The sequence below is a fragment of the Centroberyx gerrardi genome, chromosome 13 (assembly GCF_048128805.1).
Source record: "Centroberyx gerrardi isolate f3 chromosome 13, fCenGer3.hap1.cur.20231027, whole genome shotgun sequence".
NCBI classification, from domain to species: Eukaryota; Metazoa; Chordata; class Actinopteri; order Beryciformes; family Berycidae; genus Centroberyx; species Centroberyx gerrardi.
In genome coordinates, this window is record NC_136009.1 from 11,737,656 (window position 1) to 11,761,843 (window position 24,188).

Consider the following 24,188-nt stretch of genomic DNA (forward strand, 5'->3'; position numbering starts at 1 on the left):
CGTATGTCTCTCATTGTTACTTCCCCATATGTCTGTAACATAGGTGGGCTCGTCTTAAGATTTGTACTCTTCGTTTTGCACTCAGTTTGTTTTGTTTAACTTTGTCAGTCCGTTTGCTAGCATGGTCAGTGAGAGGCTGTGCTGCAATGGTAGTGTTTTGGGGAGTTATACGTCAGAGTATTTGATTTTGTTTGGCTTAGTCTGTGCTATGGTTTGGCTTACTGTTGTGTCCCCACTGGTAAGTTATTCCTGTTTCATTGGTTGCCTGGTATCATTTATATGTGCCAGTAGTTTTGTGGTGTTTGGTGAGGGGAGAGCCATCTCTGGCATCCGCCAGTGCTGGAGATGTTTGTTGGTGGGGACCTAGGTAAGTGTTGTTTGGCCTTGGTGTAGTAGCAGTACTAGTTTGGGTAGTCCAGCCTGGTAAGTTTTGGAGCAGTATTGTGTATTTCCCCTGTTAGGCATAGCAGTGTTTTCCCTTTGGGTTTCGCTGGTGTTTTCTGGTAGTGTTGTGACGAACGTGGAAGGAGCAGTTGTCTCGGGAGCACGTCCCTGGTCTCGAGAGGGTTGTCGGCTTGCCAATCGGCTACACTAGCTGTCACTCCAGTGTTGCATGTGCTGCTGGTGGCATCTGGGTTACGGGTGGTTTTATCTTTTGTCTTGAAAAATGTCCATATATCGTTCGTAACTTAATGTTTTATATGCTTAAATGTGTATAGATATTTATAAAATTTGATACCTAGCTTCTGCAATATGTATGAATTTACGTCACTTACCTTTCAGTTGGGAACTCTGTATAAAAATGCTGGGTAAACATTGGAAGTTACGCAAGTGGCCGGAATTGGATACAGTTCCATTAGAAACAAGTCAGGTTGTTGACATTGTGCTGGTTATTTAGCTTACATGCAGTGGTTTGTCTATAAGCTTGACTTTCATCTCTACTAGCATGATATACGTATTGTGATAAAGCAGCATTAGATCAATTTTGTTAACACATCCCCCGCTTGCTCCAAAACGTTTGTTTTTTTTGTGTGTGACCCTGAAATGAAACATGGACATTAAGAAAAGTCTAATGTTAGCGTGATCGCTAACGCTAGCGAATGCTAACATTAGCTAACAATTGGCAATTGGCATCATTTTGCCATCTTCGTGCATATCCACCTCTGACTCTGGTTACGGAATGATAATTTTGGCTGTAGGTGACTTAGATAGGTACAGAACTGCATACAAACCATTTACTTTTGCCCCTGAAGTACACAGGAGGACAAGGAGGACTGCTTCCTTGCAGAAGAGGAGTCCAAAAGACCGCTTGCTGACAAACCAACACTTTTTGCAGAAAAATCAGCTGCTGGTCTGTCTGCGGTGTTTCAACTGTCACTGAGGCTGACCCAGCCACTAAACCAGCAGCTGGGTTACACAAAAACTACCCAACTCTGTGGAAATATCTAGAAAAATGGCCCAACATGCTCAAACCAGTGTTTGGGTAGATAAAATAACCCATCATGTCAAATAACACTATGATATTTTTATGAAATGTCCAAATTCTACCACTGTACTTGAGTTCAGGGTTCATGACACAGTTATGACGGTCTCGTGACCGAGTTTACTGTAATGTTGACACATACAACCAAGGGGTTTATTTGTGTTTGATAATGAAGTCTGTCATGACATATGTCTTATGACAGGTTATGTCCCTTTGGTTAATGTCAAGTTGTCATGGCAGAGACATCTAGAACAGTGTCAACTTTGCATTGAAAGTGACATTATCAACCGAATGACACTTACTGACAAGTCGTAAACATTCGTAGTGTTCATGTCAGTTGTCATGACATAGTTATGACAGTGTTATGTCAGCCTTATTCACCCCCCTTCAAATAAAGTGTTACCGCCATTCTTACTTGTTCTTCTTACTCTCTCACTACAAGAGGACTGCATTGATTATGGTCAGAATCATTCATTGAATGGCCACATTTTGGGGAATGCAACATCTTCGGTTGAAGAATTCTGGCAGTACGTATTCACAAGAGCTCTATGAACTAAGAATTTTTTTACACAATTGAGAAAGGAAAATGTTCCTAAACAGACATTTCTGCGTTCAGGAGAAGAATCTTGGGTGTGTCTGGAGGAATCGAGGAGATGGGTAGTATCCGCTGGGACCTGGCTGGGTGTCTTCTACTGAGCTGGATCGTCTGCTACTTCTGTATCTGGAAGGGAGTCAAGTCTTCAGGGAAGGTGAGCTCATACCTTGCCTACTTGTAATTGCCAACTTGGTTGTAATTTAACTCCGTACAAGTTTGGTTGCAATATGATCCTATCACCATTACACTTGATCATTACACTAACTTGTACATTTGCTTTGATCTTAATCAAGCTTTGTTGTAAATGATATATAATTGCATATAATTGTTATATTTAAGTAGCTTATAGTATAGTAGTATACTATAGTATACTACTAGTAGTATATAAATTTCATATGGTATTTATATATACTGTATATATTTATATATTACATGTAATGTATTTAATATATTTAATGATTAAATATAATCATTTAATATATATTATTACATAGAAATTTCAGCTACATAAATATAATTGCAATTGTAATTTACAACAATATAAATGTAATTTCAAATTATATTTATATTAAATTTACAATTTCAATCTAATTTTAGATATTTATTACATATATTCAATTTAAACTGTTACAAAAAGCATTGTAGTATTACATTATCCTAACTTCTCTCATTTCTGCATTTCAGTGATAATCTATGCCCTAATCTATGATGTCAAATTTGACCCCCTAATATAGTGATTGTATATTGTTGGTCCTCTCTCAGGTCGTCTATTTCACGGCTACTTTTCCCTATGTGATGATAATAGCATTGCTGATCCGTGGTCTGACATTACCAGGAGCTACAGATGGCATTCGATTTTACCTCTATCCTGATCCAGGCCGCCTTGCAGATCCTCAGGTGAGGCTAAAGCATGAGTGAGTCAGTCACATTTCAACTTTTTTCCTGCATCAAATTCTAGTGGCAGAAAATCTTTGTTGCGCTGCTCTCTATGGACTGAAACTTTCAACCGTGTTCCACTTAGCCACATCTCAATCAGTGACATCAAGACAGGTATTTTGCCTTTGGCAATGTCAAATGCTTTGCGATCAGAAAATTGTTGCCGCCCCCAAGTAGAGATGATCGATCCATTATCACAGACACACACACGCCCTTCCACCAATTTTACTATTTTGCATCTTTCAAAATTGTACACTAGGCCTGCTGGAAAGAGTGTATGGTGTTTACGCACTCTTTAACGCTGTATGTGATAACAGTGGCTACTCTGGTCAGAATGCGCAACTGCTCTTTTAATGACTTCAGACAACAAACAAGCGGGCGCTTATTGATCACACACAACTATTCGCTCTTGCTCCCCATCCCACTTTTTCGCATCTTTAAAATTGTGCACTAGACACAAATCTGCTGGAAAGAGTGTGTTTACGCACTCTTTAAAGCTGTGATAACTTGGCACGTCAGCGGCTACTCTGAGCAGTGGAAGACACGAATCAGCAAAGAGATGGGCAATAAAGGGCAGGGTTGCCAACTCTCGCACATTTGGTGTGAGACTCACGCTTTCAGGTCCCACCTCACGCTCTCACGCTCTCACGCTCTCACGCTCCCCAAACAGACCCCAGTTTAAAATATAGCAAGCGCTATATAGAGATAGTGCAACACCAGTTTTCCACTGCTTGGTCTTGCTGCGACTTGCCATAAGTTGGTTTATACGGAAGTTAGGCCAACGGTACCAAGGAGGTTTTATCTATGGAACGGTACACATAAAAATGGCCACTGCTCCGACCATCCAGGAGCGTTGATTTGAATGGGAAAGACCGTTCTGTCCATTCAATTTCTGTGGTTTTTCCGCTCCCTGAGTTGATTGCTTCTGTCTGGGTCCACCAAGGAGGTTTTGTATTAACGGTCCACCCACAGACGTTTGATTGACAATCCAAATTTGCATATAAGCTCAAGTTGATTATTGAGTGGGTGATTATAGAAAGGGAAAAAGGGGGGAAAGAAAACGGACAAGATTATAAACCATTGGTTGAAAATCAGATGGGTGATTATACAGTGGGTGGTTATTGAAAGGGAAAAGGGAAAACGGCTTGGAGATAATAAATGAGTGGGTGATTATCAAAAGGGAAAACTGATGGGAGATTATGAAATACGTGAGGGTAATTATTATAGGTGAGGTTAATTGATAATCATTATTTGATGCTTTTACACTATGATTTGTTGTATTATCATTACCATTCATTGTATAACGATTTCCCACTTTTGTCACTTTTGGAATGTGGCTATGAGATTATAAACCATTGGATGAATAAAGGGTGGTTGATTATTGATTAGGTGATTATTGAGAGGGGAAAAGGGAAAAGGGAAAATGGCTTGGAGATTATAAGTAAGTGGGTGATTATCAAAAGGGAAAACCGATGGGAGATTATGAAATACGTGAGGGTAATGATTGTAGGTGAGGTTAATTGATAATCATTATTTGATGCTTTTACACTATCATTTGTTGTATTATCATTACCATTCGTCCTATAACCTTTTCTCAGTTTTGTCCCTGCTAGCATTCCATATAAAACAACTGCACGCATTGTAGTGAAAAGAAACTGGAAGCAATTTGAGATGCAAGGCTTCCTCCATGATGTTTCATATTGACTGGGAAAGAATATCCTTGATTCCAGATACTGAATTGGCAGTGTCTTACTTTTATAAACAGTTTTTGGGTGTGTGTGACAAACATGCTCCATTAAAGAAATACAGAATTAAAGGTAGAGATCATCCCTGGTTTACAAATGAATTGTCTAAAATCATACGGGAAAGGAATATTATGTGGGCAAAGGCTGACTGGACAACATTTAGATACTTAAGAAATCAAAGTGTTCCCGCTAAAGAAATAGGAAGAGTCGACCATCGTGATGAATCTAGCTTGGTGCACTCTAGTAGTTGGGTAAAATTCTGTTTAAAAAGTGCTGCAAATCAGCGTGTTACACGTATCCCCAGGTATATAAAGTACTTCAGCTCTATCTTGAATGGAAACTGATTGTACCTTGCTCTCTCAGCTAGCTCGTTGATAGGGAAGAGTAGGCTTTTTGTAAAATTTAATTTATAACCTGAGAATTTTCCAAATTTTCTAAAAACTTGTAGCAAGTGGCCTTCTAGCAAGGATAGATCTGTCTGTATTCGAAATATAAAGGAGTATCGTCTGCATACAGTGATACCTTGTGGACAATTTCTCTTCTCGTCACTCCAAAAATTCATCCCTCAGAGCGTAAAGCTATTGCAAGGGGCTCGATCGCTAAATCAAATAAAAAAGGAGATAAACAGCATCCTTGTCTCGTCCCTCTTCGGAGAGGGAAATAGCCAGAGGTGATATTGTTAGTGCGGACAGCGGCTTGGGGCGCTGAATATAAGTTTCTGATCCAAGAGCAAGAAGTTGGACCGAACCCAAATTTCTCTAAGACTGCAAATAGATAGGCCCATTCAACCCTGTCAAAAGCCTTTTCGGCATCTAAGGAAATAATGACTTCAGGTTGCAAGGTTGAGTGGTCTGAGTATAGAATATTAAATAGGCGTCGTATATTATTAAAGTAAGATTGTCTATCTCGTATAAAGCCTGTCTGATCAGGGTCAATAACATTAGTAGGCGCTAGGAGAGGACTTTGGTCAGAATCTTGTATGAACAGCTAGAGCTGGGCGATATGGCCTAAAAATAAAATCTCAGATTTTTTCACACCTACACCCGATTTACGATTTTAATCATTTTTTTTTTCTTAAAAACAAACTAAGTGTATGAAAAGCATATGAAACACCAGCGCATCTGTAATGTCTTTCCACCGGGGCTCCTTCTTGTCATATGGGATGCCACAGGAAAATTATGCTACTAATGTTACCTGCTTTTTAGCAGCCGTTTGGGGGCTGCCGCTAGCTTGTGCGTCTCGCAGTGCCACACGCTTCTCCACTCGGCCCATCAATCATTCTTCAACCTCTAGCTAGCCACACCAGTCATATATAACCGCACTTCACCGTTTCTGGGTCGTAGTAGCTGACAGAGCAATATGGAGAGAGATAGGAAGAGATGTGTGTTTGGATATCAGTGGGCAAAAACTTTGTTTTCATTTCCAAAACAATGTCGCTGAGGTCTAATTCATTCATCTCTACCTTGTCCTCCTCCTGATCTAACAACGGTGAGGGAGGTGTGTCAACAGTCCTCTGTAGCTCCGTTTCTCTCTGTAGCTCCGTATCGCGCTAAACTCTAAGCCCCGCCCACTGTTTAGCAGTCCAATCAAATGCAAAGGATTTGATTTAAATCCCTCTTGTAACTGTACACCCCTCAAATATTCCGTTTCACTGGGAAATACGTCACAGTAGAGAAGCTAAAGACGCTCTAACTTCCATTTCAGTGGGACTTTAAGAATGGGGGTAAGTTTTTAGGTAAATACCTTATAAAATTTGATGGGGAACCCATCAGGGCCTGGGGCCTTCCCACTCTGCACTGATTTGATTGCTTGAGTGATCTCATTTGCAATTATTGGGCTATCAATCGAAGCATGCTTTTCTGGACTAATGCTGGGAATAGTCAGTTTATCTAGGAAAACAGGGCTCTATTCTTGGTCCTTTGTTATTTATTATTTATATTAACAACATTGGACAAGACATACAGAATGCCACTGTGCACCTTTATCCTGATGACACAATTTTGTATTCTAGAGGCAAGAGTATATCTCAAGCATTTAAGGATGCACAGCTAGCATTTGATGTCATTCAGGAGAATTTATATAATCTCAAGCTTGTGTTAAATGCTGACAAGACTCATATAAATGCAAAGTCTGAGAATTCACGTCAAAATCAAATTGTTACATTGAATGATCAACCAATAGAACTAGTCAACTCATATAAATATCTGGGGATCTGGATTGACAACAGGCTAAATTATTCAAAACACATTGAGACCCTGGTGAAGAAACTTAAATTAAGAATTGGCTTTTATTTTAGGAACAAAGCCTGTTTCTCTCCTAAGGCCAGAAAAGAACTGGTTTGAACAACTTTTCTTTCAGTTCTTGATTAGGGAGATTCTGTCTACATGCATGCCTCTGCTACAATCTTAAAAGCTTTGGATTCAGTTTATCATGCAACACTCAGATTTGTAACAAATGCAAAACCGTTAACACATCACTGCGATCTCTACAGTGCTGTTAACTGGACATCTTTATCCTCTCGCAGGCTGAAACATTGGTACATCCTTGTATACAAGGCCATTATTGGTAAAATGCCTGCTTATTTGGCTTCACTTTTAACATACCAAGAAAATAGATATAACCTCCGCTCTCAGTCCATTCTACTTTTTTCACTACCGAAGGTCCGAACTGAACACGCAAAAAGGTCATTTAGCTATCACGCTCCCTGGTCTTGGAATTTTCTTCAAGAGAGTCTGAAACTGCAGGTTCTTGTCACTCTCTCAGATTTTAAATCCATGATAGTTGATTACATTCCAAAACAATGTGTCTCCTTTGCAAACAAAACAGAAATTGAGTCGCTCTGTGACGATCCTCTGGCTGGAAAACCTTTTAGGGCAGTTTCATGGGTGGGGGTCTGATTGAGGTGGTGGACTAAAATTCCACTCTGAATGGAGTTCTCTGTTCGGGGTGTGGTTTTTGATCCGGGCCTGGGCTTGATTCCTGTCCTGATTCCATTATATTTTAATGTGATTATGTATATTTGTATCTAATTTTGTATGTATTATATTGTGTCATGTAACCATTTCTTGGACCAGGTCTCTCTTGAAAAAGAGACTGCATCTCAATGAGACAACCTGGTAAAATAAAGGTTAAATTAAAAAAACAAAACTATCAATCATATGGGAAAGCAATTTTGTAAAAATGGGTTTTAAGGCGAGATTTAAAAGCGGGGACTGAATCAGCCGACCTGATACTATATGGAAGGCTATTCCAGAGCCTTGGGGCCATCACAGCAAAAGATCGATCCCCTTTTGATTTTAGCCTAGACTTTGGGACAGCCAAGAGACCAAGACTGGCGGACCTATGATGCCTCTGGGGACAATAGGGAGTTAACAGTTCACTGATATAATCAGGCGCCAGACCATGTAAAGCCTTGTATGTAATAGAGGTGTACAGAGACGTCATTATCTGTATCTGTATCTGTTCAACCAACAAAATTATCTGTGTCTGTATCTGTATTCGGATAGAAGACCGGAAGTGGGCGTGGTTTATACCGGAAGTCACGTTAAATGTATTTTGTAACCTAATATTCATTGGCAATGCAATTTTTGTGCCTTCAAAGCATCAAATTGATTTAATATTGGCATATAATTAATTATGAAATATATTTCCACATCCTCATACTGTACTTTTCATCTCTCTCTCTCTCTCTCTTTTTTTTTTTTTTTTTTTAACTAAATTCCATGAAACCTATGGCTGATACATACAGCATGTTACATCTTAAACGGATGAATATTGACTGAAATACAAGGTAAAACGTTGTTTTTTTCAATATTTCGACTGGGTTTTTTAAATGGAGGAAATTAACACATACAGCTAAAAACTACAGGTTCTAAGCTTCATTTTGATGTATAGGTTGCGGAGGTTTGAAAAAAATCCAGCTGCCACACCAGGCTTTTGTCGCTAGTAGAGGTCTGCAACCCGACCCGAACCCGACGGGACCCGAGACTGTATGTGGGTCGGGCTTGGTTTTTAAATAAATAATTCGGGCTCGGGTCGGGTCGGGCTCGGTTGTTTTTTTTCATGCGTGGAAAAAAGCACAATGTTTTATGCTCCTCGCTTTCTCCTGAAGCTCTGTGTCACACAGGCAGGGCACACACAGCCCCCCTCCCTCTGCTGAGCGCTGCTCTCTCTCTCTCATCAATTAAATTATTAAATAACAAAAAATAAATAAATAAATAAATGAATAAAGAAAAAATTGAGTAACAGAAAAATAATTCCATCCCCTCCTATTTATTATTGTGTGTGTGCGTGCGTGTGTGTTGCTGTGCCTCCACTGTCTACTGACTATCATTGTTTCTGTGTTTATGTCACTTGTGTTTCTGACAACATAAACCAGCAAAATATCACCATAGCCAATTAAAAATAGAACATTTCACATACATTCATATATTCTTCTTCACATTTCTCATTCAACTGTGTGTCCCTCTTCCCTTAAAGTGTGACAGCAATCTACAAATTTAGCAGCTAATGCTGCACACTGACTTTTCTCCCCACACAGGTAGGGCAGTTTGAGAGGATCAGGCAGATGGTTGAATTCTAGGTAAATTCTACCTATCCTCTCAAAATAAGTCTGTCTCACGTCTTTGTATCTGTCACAGTGTAACAGGAAGTGACTTTCTGTCTCTGTCTCTCCCTGACAGCAGAATAAACACAACCTGCTCTCCCTGGGTTGCCAGGTCTGTCTGTGGCGGCCTGTTTTTATGGCCAGCTTGTGAGCTCTCTCTCTGTCTCTCTCTCTCTCTCTCTCTCTCTCTCCCTCTCCTCTCCGCTCCACTCTGTCACTGGTGCTGAAAGACGCACAGCGGCTACAGTACCAAAATGGGCTTTTTTCATTTGTGTTTTACTACTTCATTTTCTGTTTTACAAATGATAAAGGGAAAATCAAGTCCTTTATTTACATGTCAATCATGGCTTTTTTTCCCCGAATAATAACGAGCAACTTTGGGTAGAAGAAATATCTGTTTCCATCGCATTATTTGTGCTTTCCCAAATAACGTATTCGGATTCGGGTACATCCCTAGTATGTAATTAATAAAACTTTAACATTGATTCTAAAAGTCACAGGTAACCAGTGCAGAGAGGCCAAGATTGGGGTGATATGTGAAGAACGTTTCATCTTAGTCAGTAGCCTGGCAGCGGAATTCTGCACAATCTGAAGCCGGGTTACAGCTCGACAGTTGAGGCAGGTAAACAAGGCGTTACATTATTCGAGGGGTAAGGATATAAAAGCATGTATTATTCTCTCTGTATCGCTAAAAGATAAAACTGTTATAAAAATATTTTTTTAAATATTTCTGAGTTGGTAAAAGCATGACTGGACAAGTTGTTTTTGTATGTTGCTCAAAGTTTAGGCTCAGAGTCAAAGATTGCTCCTAACTTCTTAGGTGCAGACTTAATGTTAGGAGTTAGAGGACCGAGAAATGGCTGAATTTGCTTGGAGATGTGTTCAGGCCCAATGAAAAGGACTTCTGTCTTGTCAGAGTTTAGCTGCATCCAATTTTTAACATCAGCTACGCAGTCATGCAGTGTAGCCAACTTACTGAGGTCATTGGGTTTAACTGAAAGCTGTGTATCGTCTGCATAGCAATGAAAAGATATGTTGTGGCGATTAATAATATGGCCTAGGGGTAGCATATACAGAGAGAACTGATCCAAGAATTGATCCTTGAGGTACACCACATGTAATCACAGAAGCTGACGAGATAAAATCACCAATTGAAACAGAGAATTTCCTATTAGACAAGTAGGAAGAGAACCAGTCCAGGACAGTCCCAGAAATACCAACCCACTGAGACAATCTATTGATTAGGATGGTATGGTCAATGGTATCAAAGGCCGTGCTAAGGTCAAGTAATACCAACCAGGGGCGGAAATCACGGGGGGGACAGGGGGGTCCGGACCCCCCCTTCCTGGGACTAACAGAGAGTTGTCCCCCTCAATATATCATTGTAAACATAACTATATAATTTTAAATAATATAATAATATGCATTGAAAGCACTTGTGATAATTATAGACGCAAAACAATGCGTTTTTAAGTTTCGAAAGATTGAGTCCCCCCCTCATATGCCTTACAGTGGTTTGGTCCACTGCCTACCTGCCTCCCCGAACCCCCACACACACACATTAGCCCTCGGTACGAGTGTGTGTGGAGGATCTCTGGAAGTGTGTCAGTGGTGGCAGACCTCCAGTAAGTAGCTGAGGTTAACTTAAAACAAAGGATGTGTCAGACATTTTTCTTTACTTCTACCACTCAATAGAATAAAACACATTCACAATTGTAACCAGACTACATTTTGTTGGCTCCATTACCTCGCGGTTGAATCTTGTGTGTCAACGTGTTGGTACGGAGCAGCGTCTCCTCATGCATGTATGTGTATGGAGGCAGGAGGTCTATCCACAATTAAAATCATCATAACTCACTGAATTTTCGACCGATTTTCAAGCGGTTTGGTTTGTTACAAATGCCAGACATGTATTTATGATACAGGATACTTGGTTAAATTAAAATGCGGGATTTCATACCAAAATACTTTTATCTTTTGTAGATGGTAACAGTAATATTTCTATAATATAATATTTAAGATTAACTTACCCTATGTAATTAGGTTCTAAGTATATTATTTTTTTCTTACTGCATGTAAAATGGCTGCCACTATGTTATTTTGTTCATAATTTTGGAAATAAATGAAGACTTAATTAATAAAAAAGACATAATTACAACAAACATTATGTTAAAATATAAGTAAGTTTCTGGCAGGCTTCATAGCGTTCTGGACTTTTACACATTGACAGCAAAACATTAGAGATCTGCTTTTTCGGGAAAACAAAATCTAATTAGGCATATATTAGCTTTAGTTCAGTTAATGGGTGTTGCATCTCACCTACTACTGTAAATAACCTGCATGCTGTGTGTGTGTGTGTGTGTGTGTGTGTGTGTGTGTGTCTATTTGTCAGCCAGCCAGGTCAGTTAAAATGGCAGAGAAAAGAAAAACAGACATCCGATCATTTTTCAGTGCACCGAAACGCCAAGTAGAAAGACCCCAGTAATATCAAAGGCAATTTGATAAAATCTTCATAAGAAAGGAATGAAGTGCTTATGGAAATGTTTCATAATGGACCTCTATATACATTTAATACAACAGTACTTTTGGCGGCACCTTTGGTGTCCCCTTCAGGAATTGCTCTTGAGAAATTTTTCTGTTTATTGTCCCCCCCAACAGTGAAATGAAATATCCGCCCTTGATACCAACACAGAACAATCTCCAGAATCAGCAGCCATCAATAAGTCGTTAGTTACCCTGAGAAGGGCGGCTTAAATACTGACGAAAACCTGACTGAAATTTATCAAAGACATTGTTTCTATTCAACACTTCTAAAAGTTGTTCCAAAACCACTTTCGCCAGGATTTTAGAAATAAATGGTAGTTTGGAGATGGGTCTAAAATTGTTTAAAGCTGAGGGATCAAGGCCAGGTCTTTTCAACAGGGGCTGAACACAAGCCATCTTAAAATAATCAGGAACACATCCGGTGGAGAGAGAGCTATTAAAAATAGAGAGCTAACTTGGGCCAATAGCCCCCATAACCTCTTTAAGATGTTTTGTAGGGATAATATCTAGTTGACTAGAGGAAGGTCTCATATGTGATACGCTCTCTACAAGAGCATGCAGGGAAATGACTTAACAAGTGCTTCTACAACAGAAATAGGAGGAGTGATATTAGCCCTGATATGGTTGATCTTATTAACAAAAAAGGATAGAAAATATTTGCAGTCAACAGCAGATGAAGCAGATGCACTAGGGGTAGCAGGATTTACAAAGGCGATCAATGGTATTAAATAAAAGTCTGGAGTTCTGGTTGGTAGAAATTAAATGAGAAAAATATCGGGCTCTTGCATCTTTAACTTTGTTATTATAGGAATTGAATAGTTCCTTCAACCGTAAATAATGAACATGAAGCTTACTGGATTTCCACCTATGTTCAATTTTCCTACATGCTCTTTTAAGGCTACGAATGTCATCATTAATCCAAGGGGGTGCTCTGGCAGTGGGTTTTATCTGAGTTTTAAAAGGAGCAACAGTATCCAAGGTAGAAGAGCATAACTGATTAAAACAGCTTAACAGATAATTAGTATCTGAAAGACTGTGCATGTTGTCACTTTCACTGGTAAAGAGGGAACAAAATTTCGAGGCTGTGTGTTCATTAAGAACACAAAAACGTGTGTGTTTTTGAGGTTTAACAGCAGTCTGGAAAACAGTATCAAACGTAATACACAAATGGTCAGAGACAAGGAGGTCTTTCATGGCAAGATTCTCAGATCAAGAGTGAATACTAAGTCGAGTGTGTGGCCACGGTTGTGGGTGGGGCCAGACACATATTGAACTAAGTTAAAGGACTCTGTAATGCGATGTTATTTGAATTGTTGTCTATGTGGATGTTAAAATCACCAGCAATAATCACTTTTTTTTTTTTTTTAAACTTCTGTTTATTGGAATTTTGCATTTTACAAATCACAGAATCAACATATGAAATAATTCCAGTATAATCCCCATCCCTCCCCCGCTCCCCAACATATCACCCACCCTCCCAGCATCCTCCCAAGATGACCAAAACAGTGACATCCAGCACAAATAAATACATAACAGTTACACTCATCTTTATCTTTATAAAATAACTCTTAGTTAAACTACTACAGTACTGCTCCAAACCAAGAAAGAATTAGGTTATGAACTCTCCCATTCTGTTATTTGGGTTAGGTTGTCATAGTAGGTAAGAAAAGGCCTCCAGACTCTTTCAAATTTTTTTGTACTCCTCTTCAATGTAAATTTGATTTTTTCAAGCTTCAAGTAAAACATAATCTCTCTAAGCCATCTTGTATGGGATGGTGGCACCGATCTCCTCCAATTGAGGAGGATGAGACGTCGAGCTAACAGAGTAGTAAAGGCAACCACATTACACATTTCAGTCGGCCACACTGTGTCCTCGGGCCTCAACCCAAACAGGGCAATAATGGGAAGAGGTTCGATTGTCATATTATACATGTCGCTAAGGGATTCAAAGACTTTCTTCCAGAAAGTCTGAAGGCTTGAGCATGACCAAAACATGTGCAACCAGGTTGCAGTGGTAAACTTACACCGATCACAGGTGGGATCAGTGTTTGGGTATATCCTTGCCAGTTTCTCCTTAGTGAGATGAAGACGGTGAACTATCTTGAATTGTATTAGACCGTGTCTAGCACAAGGAGAGGAGGAGTGTATTAGGTCAAGAATTGAAGCCCATTGGTCCTCTGCAAAAGCCGGATCTAGATCTTGTTCCCAAATTGTCCTTAGGTTGTTCAGAGATTGCGGGTTAATAGCGTTAATTACATCATAAATCCAGGAGATGGCACCCTTGAGACTAGCATTAAATCCTAAAAGAGCATCTAAGGGGGTACTTGGGGGTTGCTCTGGGAAAGGGTGGTAGCCTTTTTGTACAAAGTGCCTAATCTGTAGGTACCGAAAAAAATGGGAGCGCGGCAGTGCATACTTTTCTGACAATTGCTCAAATGATACAAATCCCCCGTTTACATATAAATCCTTAACAGCTCTAATGCCGTTCCCATGCCAGGCCCGAAAGGCCAGGTCAGACATAGAGGGAGTGAAAAGATGATTTGCAAGAACAGGAGCCTGAAGTGAAGCGTTCTGCAAGCCGAAATGTTTGCGAAACTGTACCCAGATCTTTAATGTATGGGCAACTACGGGGTTTTCAAAGGTGCCAGTGTTAAGAGGTAAAGGGGCAGAGATCAAGGAGGGGAGTTTCAATTTAAAAGATTCCAATTTTACCCAAACTGGAGCTTCTGCACCACCACTGACCCACATTATAATGTTTTTGATATTGCTAGCCCAATAGTAGTGAAGAAAGTGAGGCATGGCCATACCTCCTAGCTTTTTCGGCCTTTGTAGAAATGATTTACAAATACGTGGGGTCTTGCCGTCCCATATAAAGCCAGGGGGGTTTGGTCCAGTGATAAAAAATGTTTTTTAGGAATAAAAATCGGAATACTTTGGAACAAATAAAGAAATCTAGGAAGAACATTCATCTTAATCAGGTTAATCCGGTCAGCTAATGATAGAGGTAATGAACGCCAACGGTGTATGTCCTGTTTGCACTGATCGATTAGAGGTGTGAAATTTAGTTTAAATAGCATGTAAAAGGAGCGAGGTACCACCACCCCGAGATATTTAAAATGGGATGACACTCTCTTGAATGGGAATGCTGCAGCCAGGATATTGAGGGCCACAGAGTTTACCGGGTAAAGTTCACTTTTTTGTAAGTTCAATTTGTAGCCTGAAAACCTACCAAATTGTTCCAAAATACACAGGGCATGAGGTAGCGAAGATGTTGGGTTGGCAATATACAAAAGGAGGTCATCAGCATAAAGAGATAATTTATGTGTGGTATCCCCTCGGGTTATCCCTTCTAAGGCTTGGCACTGACGTAGAGAAGCTGCAAGGGGCTCGATGGCGAGCGCAAAGAGCAGGGGACTCATTGGGCATCCTTGTCTAGTGCCTCTATGTAACGGGAAATATCTTGAATGTGAGTCATTTGTATGGACAGAAGCTAAGGGGGATGCGTACAGTAGTTTAACCCATGATAAATAGTCATTACCAAAGCCAAAATTTCTCATAGTCGTAAATAAATGTTCCCACTCCACCCGATCAAAAGCCTTCTCGCCATCTAAGGATATCACAAGCTCAGGAACATTCGACCGAGTGTGAGTGTAGATAATATCAAAGCAAGGGACTTAGCAAGGATTTTACAATCCACATTCAGAAGAGAAATTGGCCTATACGATTAACACAGCAGAGGGTCCTTGCCCTTTTTATGCAGGAGACAAATAGAGGCCTGATCCAGGGTTTCGGGGAGATGCCCAGTTGAAAATGATTCGGTAAACATAGACAGTAATAATGGAGATAGCTCCTTTGCGAATTTCCAATCTGGTAAATCCTGGGGATTTACCAAATCCTGGGGATTTACCAGATTGCATACTTTTTTTTTGCAAAATATTTTTATTGAAAACAGTTTCAAACAACATAACAATGAGCATGTGGGTGTACATTTTAGAATTTTTTACCATGGAAAAGAAAAAAGACAGTAAGGAACACTCACAATATACACATAAAAAAAAAGAAGAACAGAAGAAAAAACAGCAAAGGTACAAAACCCCAGGAACCCAAACACACCAACATTTACACACCCCATCCTGGCTCAGAAAGAGTGAAGATTATACATACATATAACAGAATTTAACAAACCAGCCCTTAGTCCGGCAGGACCTGCAAGTCTGTAAAGTGTGATAAAAAAGGTTGTCATTTGTGAAAAAACTTATCAGTATATCCTCTCATTGTATATTTAATTTTCTCAAGTTTGAGAAAAAACACAGTGTCTTTGAGCCACTGTGAAACAGAGGGAGGGTTAGGAGATTTCCACTGTAGGAGAAGGCGACGTCCGGCTAGTAAAGATGTGAAATTGATAATTTCTTTTTGCACAGAATTTAATCGACCTGACTCATCCGGGGTCCCAAAGATAGCAATCAATGGACAAGGCTGTAGATGTATTCCCATTATGATAGACATTATATTAAAATAACCGGACCAAAAATTATGTAACCGTGGGCAGAAGAAAAACATATGGCTCAAATGACAATGTGGGTTCAAACATCTATCACATTTATCCTCCACCTCAGGGTAAATTTTAGACAGTCTTGATTTAGAAAAATGGACCCTGTGTATAACCTTAAACTGAATGAGTGCAAGACGAGCACATGGCGAGACAGTACATAGCCCACCTACAACTTCCAGATTGCATACTTTTAATGGCTTCTGAGACCTCCTCCACCATCAGGGGACAATCAAGGTCACCTTTCTGAGAGTCATCAAGGGTTGGTAAAATTAAATTCTGAAAAAAAGACTCTGATTTAGAAACGCCATTGTCATATTCAGATGAATATAAATTTGCATAGAACGCCGCAAAGGCATCATTAATCCCCTTGTGGTCTGTGGTCACAGAGCCCAAGGCGGTCTTAATTTGAGATATCTGACGCGAAGCTGCTGTTTGGCGGGCTTGGTGAGCAAGAAGCCTGCCTGCTTTGTCACCGAATTCGTAAAATGTATACTGAGATTTTAATAGCAATTGTTCTGCTTTTGAGGTAGAGGCCAAGTCAAACTCTGTCTGCAGACGAATTCGCTTTTGCTATAATTCTGGGGAAGGAGTCAAGGCATATTGACTGTCTAGTTGCAAAATTTCCGCTGTGAGCCCTTTTAATTTGGCCATCCTTGCCTTTTTAGTATTTGACGCATAGCCAATAATTTGTCCACGCAAGTATGCTTTTAACGCCTCCCATCTGGTGCTATGGGATACTTCCGGAGATGCATTGGTCTCTATAAAAAGTGTTATTTGGGTTTGGATGAATTTCACAAAAGTATCGTGAGAAAGAAGGAGAGGGTTCAGGCGCCATATTTTGTAAGGGGCAGGTACGTCAGGGAAGTCTAATTCAAAGGACAGAGGGGCATGGTCAGAAATCACTATGCTATGATAGGTGGGAGGACTAGAAGAAGGTATAAATTTTGCATCTAAAATAAAGTAGTCAATTCTAGAGAAAGTATGGTGAACAGGCGAAAAGAAAGAAAAAGCCCAACCTGTAGGGAAATGTAAACGCCATGGCCCTACCATTCCATATTGTTCAATGAAATTATTAATAGCTGTAGCCATTTTAGTTAGGGGTGCAGGTTTGGATGAAGACCTATCGAGTCTGGGGCAGAGAACACAGTTGAAGTCGCCCCCAGTAACCAGGTGATGATTATTAATATCGGGGATAAAAGAAAAAAAGGAATTAATAAAAGCACAGTCATCCCAGTTGGGAGCGTATACACTGGCAAGGATAACCCGCTTATTGAAAATTTGGGTCTGCAATTATTTTGTCACTTTCAAAAGAAATACTTTTGTGTATAAGAATAGCTGTGCCCCTGGCCTTAGAATCAAACTTGGAATGAAAAACTTTCCCTACCCACCTCCTCTGAATTCTTAAAACCTCTGCCCTATGTAAGTGTGTCTCTTGAAGGAAGGCTACCCCTACCCCCAGTTGATCTAGATGTGCCAGCACCTTGTTCCTCTTCACAGGGTGATTTAAAGATTTCACATTCCAAGAAATAAAATTGACCATTCTACCGCTATTCCTAACCATACTCATGATTTCCTAAGTTGCATTGTAAAATACACGGCAGGATACCAGGGTACAGAATACTATGCAGTACAAAGAGAGTGTTAAAATAAAAGGGATGAGTGTAAAAGAAACAAAAAAGAACAGAGAGATCAAGAGGATGTCCCCCCCCCCCCGCCCCCCCCCATCCGCACTTACCCAAACTAAGTGCGTCAAAACCCCAGAAAACATGAGTGCAAAAGTGGTGCATTGTAGATTTACATTTGCACCTTAGCTCTCCTTGCCTAACAGAGGATTGATAAAACACGTTTTTACTAAATGTGGTTAGTTTGTGCCATGCTTCTTTCCTATGTGATTGTTTACGTTTAACTTAAGTTTTGGCACTTTTATGACGCCGTATCCTGACATACACCATCAGGTAAACAATAACAAACAATAAGTAAATCAAATAAAAGAACAACAACAAAAAGCAGATACTCTGATCTTATGCCTTAAAGTATAGAGGAACTATGAGGCAGGTAACAAACCCTACACAGCAATAAATCCACCAACTAGTGCCACATAGTCAGTCATTTCCTGGCGTGTTCCTTTTCACCTCCGGTAGAATCTTGGTCTGAACAAAAGCAGACGCCTCCGTCGGGGTTTCAAATACGTGCTTTGTCCCGTTGAAAATGAACCGCAGTTTAGCTGGGTGTAGAAGGGAGTATTTCACTCCTGCCTCCCGAAGTTGTTTCTTCACCAGGAGGAATGCAGCTCTCTTGTGTAACAAATCAGCACTGAGATCGGGGTAGAAACTGATCCTTGTCCCTTGATAAGTCAGCTGTCCCCTCTCCCATGACATCCGCAGAATCTGCTCCTTAGCCTGATAATAATGCATACGGACCACCATAGCCCGCGGAGGACCTGTCGGTAGCGGCGGTCTCAGGGTCCGATGAGCGTGGTCCACCACAGGCGGACGAGTAAAGCTGTCTTCCCCGAAAACTTCGGTCAGGAACTTTTCCATGAAGGCAGAGGGGTGGTTTCCTTCGATTTTCTCCTCTAGTCCAGTCACCCTAATGTTGTTCCTCCTCGAGAAGTTTTCTAGAATATCCAGCTTGGTGTGTAGTTTGGTGTTCTCTGCCTGCAGAGCCGTATGAGACATTTCAAGCTCTGTGACTCTCCCGTCCACATCCGTCAGAGAGGTTTCAATGTCCGCAATTTTTTCGACATGTGCAGAGACAGTAGCTTGGAGGGTTGATACAGAAGTACGTAACTCTGCTAGTATTTCATCCTTCACTGCCGCCACGTCCACCTTGATACCCTCTCTCAACTCCTTCAATACCTGTGTCAGCTCTAACCTAGCAGTGCCCGTCGTTAGCCCGCTCGCACACGGTTCAGATGGTGAGGTCTGCTCGGGCTTGTTGGTGTTTTTAGCCCTGCCGCTTTTAGTAGACATGATTACAGGTCAACGACAGTGACGATGACAATACTTTTAGTTATAAAACGGCGCAAGTTTAAGTAAAAAAAAGCGTGTTTTAAAGGAATAAATTGTATAAAAGACGAGGAGAGCTTTGGAAGACGTCCTCACTCCGCCATGACCCCGGAAGTCCACCCAGCAATAATCACTTTGTCATAATTTAAAACAATAGATGATAAAAATTCTGAGAAATCTGAAACAAAGGATTGGCCCAGAGATAAAAATAGGTTTTCCGCAGTCCTCCAGAGTGAGTTAAAAAGACAGTTAAAATTGTGTTTTAGAACTTCAGACTGCTGATAAGCGGTATTGTTGGTGCCAACATGGATGATAACATTACTGCGTGGGGATGTTTCCTGAGAAGATTCGGGATCTGTTGTACTATGTCTAAAACCTTGGTGCCGGGGAAACAGTGGGTTACAGCCAATTTTGATTTGATGTTCCCGACTATGGAATCTTTGATAATCAGTGAAGAGGAAGGATGAGGCGTAGGGGTCTGGACCAGAGAGGGAGTTCCAGCCCGAGCGATGGACTTCACACTGGCAGGCCGTGAAGAGGAGGCATATTTGGGCACAGCTGTCGAGAGTGGAGGCGGTGACATGGGGGCAGTCTGAGGCAGTGGAGACGAAGGGGGCATATGGCGAGTGGGGGAAACTCCTGCTGGTCCAGGATGGAAAATCGGTTTGCCAGCTGGTCTGAGGTGGATGGGAACAAGAGGGGTGCTTCCTATCATGTTTACCATCTGGCTTGGAGTGGAGCTAACCAGGGCCTTGGGTTTAGCACCCAGCTGTGCCCAGTGGTCTGCAGTCTGGGCAGCAGCGTCATCCAGACAATGGACAGTAGAGTCCAACTCTCCTCCACTCGTGTGGGTGACGGTGTGGCCGATGGCAACCAAGGAGTCGAGGAGTTGCTCGTGGTCTCTGATCTGGTAAAAGACAGATTCTCCCTTCCAACTCTGAGATTTTCTTTGTCAGCCAGAAGAAGTGCTGAGTCACTAAATACAAGGAGCCGTAATAAAGTATATGATGTGTTGTAAAGTGTCAAGTGGTGGAATGACTATGTGTGATGCATGAATGATGCCCAGTGGCATACATCAGAACCAGCAGAGGTGGGTTACAAGGCAGGCGATGGAAACAGAGATGGACGGATGGGTGATGGAGGACCGATGGTTGTTCAGAGACGAGCTCAGCAGGGGCACCAAACTGCAGGGAGCACGTAGGTTGCAGCACTCGACAGTGCTAAGTAGGCTAGTGAACACCAAGCGCACTTCAACGGCAGGCACACTGCGTGTATTAGGTGGATAGAGTCTTTGTGTCAAAGCATCCTTCACTGGTTACAATGATGAAGCAGGTTCTCTGCTTGGCTTGTAGTGATGATACCGAGGAGGTGAGTCTGTCAGAGACAGAGTCTTTGGACTAGGGTTGAAACGGTTCCCGAAAAAAATCCAAACTGGTTCGCCACCCACGGTTCAGGTCGCGCATGCGTGCCGCGGTTCATTCGGTTCTGTGTCCTGTGTCCTCCCCACGTGGGTCCAATCTCCCTGGAGAGTATCTGTCCTATCAGTTGTCAGAATTACATGTCAATCTACGATGACATCACAGCTGGAGCGAGTACGGAGCAAATTGTAGAATTTTAAGTTTCACTTTCAGGCGCTACTGCTGCTGTGCTGCTGGTCTGTGAATCGCCAAATGACAGACATGACGTGATGCGCACATTGGCGCATTAGAGATCTTGGATACATTTCTATACATTGACCTGATTTTTGGCTTCCGTGCCAATATTGTGGCGTTGTGCCGCAGAAGAGCCCAACGTCACTCTGCAACACACTGGCAGAAGCAGGAGAGGAGGAGGAGAGCCGGTAGCAACTTGCTCTTCAGCGGGTCAGGTTTTTTTCAACCCGTGACCGCTTGTTCTGACACATTAACATCTGAACCTGCCCGTTCGTTCTCAATATTATCTTCAATCGACCATAACCCGCCCCACCTGCGGATAAACCTGCGGAACCCATGGGTTTCGGATTGACTTGCGCAACACTACTAGCTACTTGAGCTGTTTATAGAAAGATTTGTAGCCCTATTCATTAGTGGAAGATTTCAATACATGATTTAAGTTGGATTTTATGTTGATGCCCTGGAGTAAAGCCACTGAAGGTTACATTTTATGTTGCACTGTTGATGTTGGCCTACGTAACCTACAATGCAGGGAGATGCTATAATAACAAAGAGGAGTATTTACTTTTGAAAGAAAGTCTGTTGATTTTGTTATACTGGACATTCAGGCAAACTTAAGATTTTTTAAATAGATACGTTGTGTAAATTGGAATTTGCAACTGTATTTCCACTCCCCAGTGAACCAGATATATATACCGAACCGAAACCGTGACCCCAAAACCTGATATGAACCGAACCGTGAGTTTTCTGAGAGTGAGTTCACCACAAAATAAAAATTCAGTCATTGAAGGGTCTACGCATAGTTTCTAATACAATGATCTCTATCGTTCACCTCTATCGTTCAGTGAAGCACATGCCCAAACTATTAGGAGGATTATATACATGCCGAATATACCAGAACACCCTACCTGTTAGTAATAAAGTCTCAAATTATGTTTTCCGATGTTTTTTTGCCAATAAGTAAGGAAGAGACAGTTCTAAGAGACAAAAAATCTTTGCATGACATTCACTATACAAGCTGCGCAGAGGTGTTACCCGTAACAAAGGCTCACATAGAGCACAATAACAAAATAATGAACTAGAAAACGTAGGAATTTCTTTAGAGATGTTAGCAAACATATTCAGTAATGTTATAACTGTTATTTACAAGCCACTTATTGTTACCATTGGTTAGCTAGAAGGGTAACTAGATGGCTGCATAGCTGGTGAAGGACTGTGAGCAAAGTCTATTGGGGGAGGGCATCATGTGTGGGAGGGTAGAACACTGGAGTGGTAGGAGGGCCTTCAAACAACAACAAACACACAGCCTTTGCTGTGTTTTTGAATGCAGAAACCTCCAGTGCGAATGCGGCGTGACATGTTTACTTTAACCATAACACTCACTAACATTCAGCAACACCTGCTGTTATAGTAGTCATATTATGCTTCAGTAAAGCAGAAATATTACACATTAAACCATTAACTCTCCCCCAAGTCAGTGGAAATTTCATTTAAGTTTGTATGAAATCAAACACAGTTAGCCCCAGTAGTTCCATTTCAGCCTTCTTCTACCAGAGCATTGTAGGTGCACACGTGACTTTTGCCATGTTCCTAGAACAAAGCAATATCATTGAGGAAAATATAGGAGATAATGATTTAAATATTGGACTTTTGGCCAAATTGTTTGGCTACAAAACACCTGGATTATGCTGCATGAGCTATTTAGAAAATTGTATTTACATTTTATGGATTTTTTTTAAAGAACGCTTTTGAAGAACGCTGAGATGGAACTACGAGGACTAACTTGCTGGGCATTTGGTTTCCGTGAGACACACTTGAGGTGATGAATATGTAAATTGAGGTATCTCCACCTTGACGTTACAATATGTGGATTCTGACTTTGATTTAAGTAAATTTACATATTTTTTACTACTATTTATTTATTACTAATAAATGCAAAATATATCAAATTGAGTCACAATAACTTGAAGGAAATTAATTTGATTGTTGCATTACCAAACTCACTACCTGGATGCACGGAAGGTGCCAAGAAATCGTTTAGATTTGGGTGCTGAGTTTAACAGATACCCAGTGCACCCAACAATTGTGTACTGATAGGGCCTCAGTTGCTGAGCTGTGCCACTGATGTGTAGAGCCACTTCACACAGCCATCATCCTGCCTGCGTTACTCCAGGTAACATGCTGTGTCACCTGGACTGAGGTTGTTGTGGAAATATCACAGGCCATTGTCTCTGGCTTCCTGGCACTGTTCACTGAAATGAGCAGATGCACCAAAGAATATATTGGCTACTTGTCTGTGTGGAAGGTGTCCAATTTTTGTTAGAAGTGACATTTAATTTGTTTGCTGAGGAAACTATTTATTTGATAGCTATACTGGAAAAACGAATTGTATATATAATTGTATATACTTGAAGAGGAAGGCATTGCATCAGAACCCATCTTCAACCAGTCGCTTCTTTCATTTGGACTGTATTGGAGTGTATTGTTGCCTATCTCAGACTCAGTGTTTAGTGCTTAGTGTTACAGTTGGGCTTCCACCATACCAATGTGAATGAAAAAGAATCCAAGGTTTGGAATATAATCGTGCCCAAAATGAAGGTATGCCCAAAATCCTCAATGTGCACATCGAATAGTCCAAATCTGAATAAGAACAGCTCAAATGTTTGTGTCTCAATTGGTGTAAAGGCTGGTTCATGCTTCATTTGTGGCTAGATGTGTGGGAGCTGCAGACTAGCTCTCTGTATACCTTGGAGTTCATGCTTCTTGCGCTTCTAATGATGACTGTGTGTGCCTGAAAACGTAAGTAAGTAAAATTCCAGTACTTTTGTGGTGCTGTAGGAAAATTTAGCTCTACATATCCCCCAGCAGGAAAAAATAACTCCGCTGGAATTAGTGAGTCAGGGTCTCATCTGACAGATGTTGTAAAGAGCAAATTTGCAGGATCGAGTAGTGGCTGCAATGTGGGCCTCGTAGGACAGTTGGTTGTCAAGGATAACACTAAGGGTTTTGGTGGATGGGGTAGGTGTTACTTTGTTTTTGTCAATGGTAGTGGAGAGATCATGTAGGG

At 41.0% G+C, this 24,188-nt stretch overlaps 1 pseudogene; it reads left to right on the forward strand.

Annotated features, from left to right (window-relative positions):
- Positions 1-24,188, forward strand: part of LOC139921582 (sodium- and chloride-dependent GABA transporter 2-like) — a 42,848-nt pseudogene that overhangs the window by 13,769 nt on the left and 4,891 nt on the right.